Source organism: Gambusia affinis, linkage group LG09, assembly GCF_019740435.1.
Source record: "Gambusia affinis linkage group LG09, SWU_Gaff_1.0, whole genome shotgun sequence".
Classification (NCBI taxonomy): Eukaryota; Metazoa; Chordata; class Actinopteri; order Cyprinodontiformes; family Poeciliidae; genus Gambusia; species Gambusia affinis.
The window spans coordinates 28,434,781-28,441,640 of NC_057876.1; the positions used below are offsets into that span (position 1 = coordinate 28,434,781).

Sequence of the window (6,860 nt, forward strand, 5' to 3'; positions counted from 1 at the left end):
AATTTTCTTTACTGACCTCTAGTGGTTGTTTCAGACTAAACGCAAATAAAATCTAGGAATAATGCTTTGTTGAACTTATTAATAAACAGCTTTAGAAATTCAGAAATCAGATTTTCAAATATTTACACTTGATAAAATAAGATTTATTTAATTTTAAACTGTTGCAAACACAATTTTAAACAACAATCAGTTTGATATTATAAAACAAAACAAAACATAGCAATGTTTATGCAAGATTGGATTAGTCTTCAGGCAGCCATGATTGTCTGGCCTAGATCAGGAATATCAGTCGGAAGAGGAAAAAAACAAAATACACGTTTTCCTTTTTACTTATTTAGTTTTGCCTGCATGTCCATGTGTCTTGCATTTTCTGTCAGAGATTCATAAGAAAAATAGGTTAACAATAGATATGTTTTGAGATCATGAGTTTAAATCCTCATCATCAGTCAGAATATCTTGCTAATTTTGGGGGTTTTCATGATGTGTTTGCAACTTCCTTGACTTTGAAAAGAAATAGGCATGCACAAGCTAAATTGTTCTGTGAATTTACCTGATTCACTCTTCAACAAAATTATACATGCATACTGAAATATGCAACTAATATTTGGTAAAATGACCCTCAGTAAGTTATACTTCAACCACATGACCTTTGCAGCGATCACCAAGTTTCTGACCAAATTCTGCCTGGATATTTGACTCTTCTTCTTGGTAGAACTGGTGTAGTTCAGTTTTTTGGGGGGTTTTTGTCATAGTACTAACTTCTGGATTAGTTCACCAGTCAGTGTTTAGGGGAGGTCAATCAGAAAGCATATATGAGCCTTTCAGTTTCTCTTTCAGTGTGTGTTTGAGATTACTGTCTTGTTGGAACATACAGTTGTGTCCAAATTTCAATAATTTGATCAAACATCTCCACTGCTGGTAAAAGGACATGTTAGGATGTTCAAAATAATTCAGGTACCACCGTAGCTCAAAATGATCAATAGCTTTTTGCTATCCACTACTGAGTGATACCTGAAGTAGATGCTACTTTATTTTTTTTTATGTTGTATCAGCTGTGTTACTGTCAGTGTCACTGTTACAAGTTAACAAGAACCACAGAGGCGCTTCCCTCATCCAAAATGGAGATCTGGAAGCGCAATCTTCTAAAACCACTTATAACAGCTTATTTTGTTAGTTCAAACAACAATTGTACCAAAGTATACAATAATACACTGAGTGAAAACAAGGAAGGCTACTATCCAAGGTCTTCCTTGTTTCTGCTCTTGAGGGTTCAGCCAGTCAGAACCAATGAAAACGAATGCTGCCCCTATATTGGCTACTTTGTGAATGCCAGCAAATAGCATGTAAAATAGCATTGCTCTAAAGTATTTCAGCTGCCCAGGTTGCATTTTCTTTGAAATATTTTAGATACACTCTACAGCACAATCCCCAGGTTGGCAAATTATACCAAATAATTCAGTGTTGCGCTCCACAGAAAAGTCTGCAAGGGTGTGAATCTGGAATACTATCACTAATATGCAGGGGTCCTCTGTACCGTCAAATACTCCATCTTCACTATCAGCAGTTAGATGGCTGAAACATCTGAGCTTCCATGAAGCATCTGAACAGCCATGATCTCAACCATATAAGAAAACTTTATGGATGGTGTTTAAAAGCAGGTCCTAGGTAAGAAAATCAACCAGTATAAAAGATCATTTTCAGATGAGGTGAGAGATTAAATCTCCAGACAGAATTTCATCAGAACCCTGTTGATGTCATTTCTCTGCAACTTGTTGAAGGAGATTTATCCAAATAAAACCACTGATGTTATATGCTGCATCACCAGTCCAGCTTCTCAGAAAATAATGATTTAAATATCCAATTAAAAGCCTCAAACTGATCAAATTAAATTTGCGTACAGCATTCATGCTGATATGTGTCTATATGCTTCTAATCGGAAATGTATTTAAATGCAGACTCTGCAAACAGTGTTAAACCTCACAGTAGTGGCTCACATTTCATATCTGCAAGCATATGACATCAACAACAACAAACAGGACAAATCATGCCTCTGATTCACAACAGAGGATAAATCTGCACCAGTATTTCAGGTCCTGTGGAGAATATAATTCTTGATATAGTCTATATGCAGTGACAACAGCCCTTCGTCTGTGTGCATGTTGGTGTTAGGAGTGGCATCCGTTTCAGTAATGACAGCATGGCGGCTGCTCCAGCAGGGATTACCGCGCCGTGTGCTCGGGCTCCCCACCGTGCTCCATAATGAACCAGGGCTGCGCAGACTGGAGGCCCAGGCTGCAGGTTGTTCTTCCTTCACCAGAGTTTTACGGCTCTGAACGTGACTGCATCACTGGAGATTAAAGCTGTCTGGCACAAAGAAGGAAGGCAGAGTTTCTGCTTGTTCTATTGACTTGACCATCCAGTTAAAGAGCAAATCACAAAACATCAGTTCAGAAAGTGAAGCTGTGCTGTGTGAATGATGGCTGTTTAACTGGTTGTACTCCAGCCTGAGGACCACACAGTGACTCCTGGAGGGTGGATTATGACTCCATCCTGGGGCAGAGGTCAGGAGATGACATCATAAAAGCTACACCTACATGCACTGGTCAGATTTGATTGACAAAATTATATATTTGTAAAATGCCAGAATAATAAAAAAGAGAGAATATTCTAGCGTTTCACTGACATCCAAGCAGTAGAAGAACCACAGTTGACAACGGTATATCATTGAGGCTACAGGAAAACTGGGCTGGATTTTCTGATACAGAACTTGACTGGTTTGACTGTTACTTAAAAAGGACTGAGATGTATCTGTGTCGATAGGTAACTTTTCATTGAAATGGACATAAATCACATTCGCCTTGACATATATCCCTGGTTATTTGGGCTCTTTGCTCTTTTTTTTTCCTCCATATATTTATTACTTTTGATTTATTTCTCTAATATCCCTGTTTCAGGGACTGGTAATGATTGGAGATGGAAGCAGCTCACCAGTGTCTCCAGAATGACATCAGATCCAGCTAAGACGTACCATTCTTTCTCACTAACCCCGCCCATTCGTTCTGTCTCCTTGCCTCTCTCTCCCCCTTTTCCATCTCCTCTCCAGCCAGTCACTAAGTGGCCATAAACTCATTCAAATGTTTAAAGTTTTACAGATCAGTGCATAGATGTTCCATCACATTCTACAAATGAATAGCAACAAAACTGAAGTTAAAATGTTTAGACAAAGAGGAATGATCACGAGTTCAGCATGAAACTTCAGTTATTACAGCTAGAAACTAGTAATCAAGCCTGAAATCAGACTAGATCTTCAGTCACACAAAGACAATTACAAAATTGACCTACGACCTGAAGAACATTTCCAGCATTCAGACACCTCTGAAACATGCTGATGCTGTTTTACATTGTAGACGTCTTACGTTTATTTAATGCTGTCATATACGCCCATTAAGTTAAAGTTCTTGTTTGTGTTTGAATCCCTCCCAGGTGACGTTCTGTGGTTGGAAATCTCCTGAGACAAACTTCACAAAGATAGTTCTGCTGGGTCTTGCATTTCAGTTCGTCCTCAAGCAATAATTCAGTGGATTATTGCACTTTGTGTTGCAGAAGTCTTTGAGGTAAACTGATCACTCTTGCTGTGGTTTGAACCTAATCTACCTGAAGAGGATTTTGCAGGCAAACAGTGAGTCAACAATGAGTTTTCTGTTGACACAGTTTGTGGTACTTTAGGCGCATAAACTATTTTTATCCTTTCCTTCATTACAGTTGTAAAAAACAGACCATTTCCCATGTCTATGCAACAGTTTTACATCTTCTTATAGGCTCAATGGAGCTACAACAAAATAAAACAGTTTTTGTGAGTGTGAAATTATTTTTTACCTGAATATTTGAACAGAATCATCTCTATTTTAGCTTTTAAGGCCAGAACGAGAATCTAGTGGCTCCTCTTCCCCACAGGTCTGTGTGGATGTTCAGATCCTGCATGATCAGGCAGAGAGAGCAGATCTTAGCGAGATCAATACTCCTTAGTGGATTTCCTATATCAACCACACAGAAATCCTACCATCTGTGACATATAGGTTGAGCATATAAGTCACTGCTGGATGGGATCCAATCCAATAAGTCGCTCTCCACACCGTCTGTTCTTGCTGGGTTGGAAATGCTGGATGGGCTCAAAGAGGTGCATGAGCAGAGACAGCAGGTACTGGCACCAGGTGCAGTGTTCACGTTTTTTCCCCTTTTTCACAGCAGTTCAGATTTTTTTTTTTTAGCTTTTTAGCTCTTCTTACCTATATTAATCATTTTGTTTAGCAAGATTTGTGCTCTGAAAGGTGCAACAACAAAAATACAGGAATGAATAATCAGGAAGTCGGAGTGGATCTGTCCACCTGGCCTTTAAATCTAGAAGGTTTCAGGATCACTTGGCTTCAGGTTTTCTTATCTTCATGACACCAACAGGCATTCAGACAGGACAGCTGTTGATTCAATCAAAACATGATTTGATGGTTATTTTCCTGCTTTGAATAAGTATAGAGAAGACAACAGAGAATTAGACAAGATAATAATATAAAAAATAAATAATTCAAATACAGACACAAAACTAGGCCAGTGTTTGCAAAGCAGCCAATCCAGGAGTGCCATACATTTTCCCTGTCACTGATTGGTTGCACCCTCAAAAGTGGAGATGAGGTAGACTGTGGATGTTAGCTTCTGCTGCAGCACTAAGTCAACTTCTACTGTGCAGTCTAATATTGAGTTATATTTGGTGTTTGAACTATTAAACTGGGCAATTATAAACATTTTAAAAGGATGTTTCAAGTATTTTTAGATTGTAGCTTTTTGCAGGCTGTTGTGGTTCCTAAACCGTTGATAATACTGGGGATCATAAACTGTTTGAGTTTTATAAAACTAGCATAAAAACTAAAGCATTTTTACATGCTAGACTTTTACACAGTTTGTCACATTACAACCACAAATTTTAAGGGATTTTACTGACATTTTAACAAGGATTTTCAAGCTTTTGTATTCAGTCTTACAGAGTCAAAGCTTCATAAATACAAAACCTGTAATTGCAGGTGAAGTTGCATATAACTGTGGGAATAACTTCACCAACTTTACAGATCTAGAGACTGAAAATGTCTCAGTCAGTCAGAAGATCTAGAGCTGACATGAAAAATGTTCAGATGCGTTTGAACCCATCTGAAAACACATCTGAACATTAATCTTCATTTCAGCTCTGGCTAGATGTTTATGTTTAGGAAAGTGAACCTCCATCACAGTCTCAAGTTTCCTCCATCCTTTAACAGGTTTTCTGTAAGGTTTGATTTACCTCCACCTCTGACCAGCTCACCTGTCCAGGTGGTCCATCCTCTCTCCAGGTGATAAAATGATCAGAGCTCCAAGAAATGCTAAAATCTTGCAATGTTGTTGCTGACTATAAACTTTAAACTTCTCCACAACACTCTCCCTGACCAAAAGACAGATACATGCCAAACTTTTCAGATTTTTTTTGTCAAACATTTTTAGATCCAAAATTCAGTTTCCTTCCACTTCACAAATATTATCTGTAGTTTTGGATCTTTCACTATGTTAAAAATAAATCACAAATTATTTTTAAGCCACTGGATGTTCTGTTTAATTTAAAATGTTATTAATCTCACACAAATACAGACAACCACAACCAGGAAGTGCTCAGGTCCAATAACTGGCAGAAACTTTTTGAGTAGCTGTTCCTCATCTCTTTTTCCTGAAAAACAAAAACAAAAAAATAACAGCATGTGAAATATTTTCACCAACTATATAACAAAAGTCATGGAATATTACAATACACACTTATCATATCATAAAATGTGATGTGAATGTGTATAAAAGTAAAAATAATACTTATAACACTGCACTGATTGTGTTTCTCAGATCTCTGCAAAATCAAAAAAAAATGCTCATTGGGGGAATAAACTTTGGTTCAAGAAAAGAAAGCAAATGTCAGAGACTGAAAAAAGATGTCCTAAGCAATAAAAGTTTTTAAAAAAGTACTTTTGGGAAAGCCGGGACTGAGAACATCTGGATTCCATAAATGTGGAAGCCAACAAATATTTTCATGAGGTGTACATAGTGACAACTTACGGTGATTTCCTCCGTCAGCTGATGAACTGGCTGTGGTGTTTTCCTGTGTGAGCGCGGCTGGCATGTTCACCTCCAGCCGCGCTCACACAGCAGATCAGGACAGAGAGAAGGTGATGATTTCTCTCCTGTAAAAAGCAAAGTGTGTGTGGAGTAAGAGATTGATTTGAAAATATGAAGTGATAAACTCTGAGATGATTGTAGGAATGACTGAGTGCAGCGCTGAGCAAATATTTGACCACACAGACACTGAGGAAATACATCAGGCACAACATTTATTATAGATTGTCAAATACTTTATTGCAGTGGCATAATTTTAATATTTAAAAACTCTGAGGTGTTCTGTTATGCATTCTTCCAGCTGGCTTCCATTCCCATATTTGGATGTTTCAGAAAATTAATAACATTTCTCAATATTATTTGGAACATTTTCTGTCTCACACAGCCAGTCTTAGAAAGCCAGTGCAGCACCACTACAGATATTGAGTTTTAGAGGAAGTTTTACTTTTTTTAAAATTTTATGATCCAACAAGGTTTCATCAGTTTAAAAAAATGTCATAAATGAAACAAATGTGATAGGAGATTGAACTGAAATCATCTGAGCTGCTGCTTCTAACAGAACACGTGGTTCTAGTACCAACAACCTTTTCAGCATGTCAATCTTCTTCTTAGGCCTTCCATCATTTGATCCAGGTGAGGGAGAACTAAAACTTGCAGGAAGCCAACCCTCCAGGACCCACTCT

The 6,860-nt window shown here is 37.8% G+C and overlaps 1 long non-coding RNA gene across 1 annotated transcript; it reads right to left on the bottom strand.

Annotated features, from left to right (window-relative positions):
* Positions 1-211: 211 nt before the first annotated feature.
* Positions 212-6,247, bottom strand: LOC122837119. The gene is made up of 4 exons (XR_006371691.1): positions 6,121-6,247; positions 4,061-5,743; positions 3,877-3,975; positions 212-2,360 (listed from the first exon to the last, which is right to left on the bottom strand). It is a non-coding gene; the product is annotated as an uncharacterized LOC122837119 (long non-coding RNA).
* Positions 6,248-6,860: the final 613 nt, after the last annotated feature.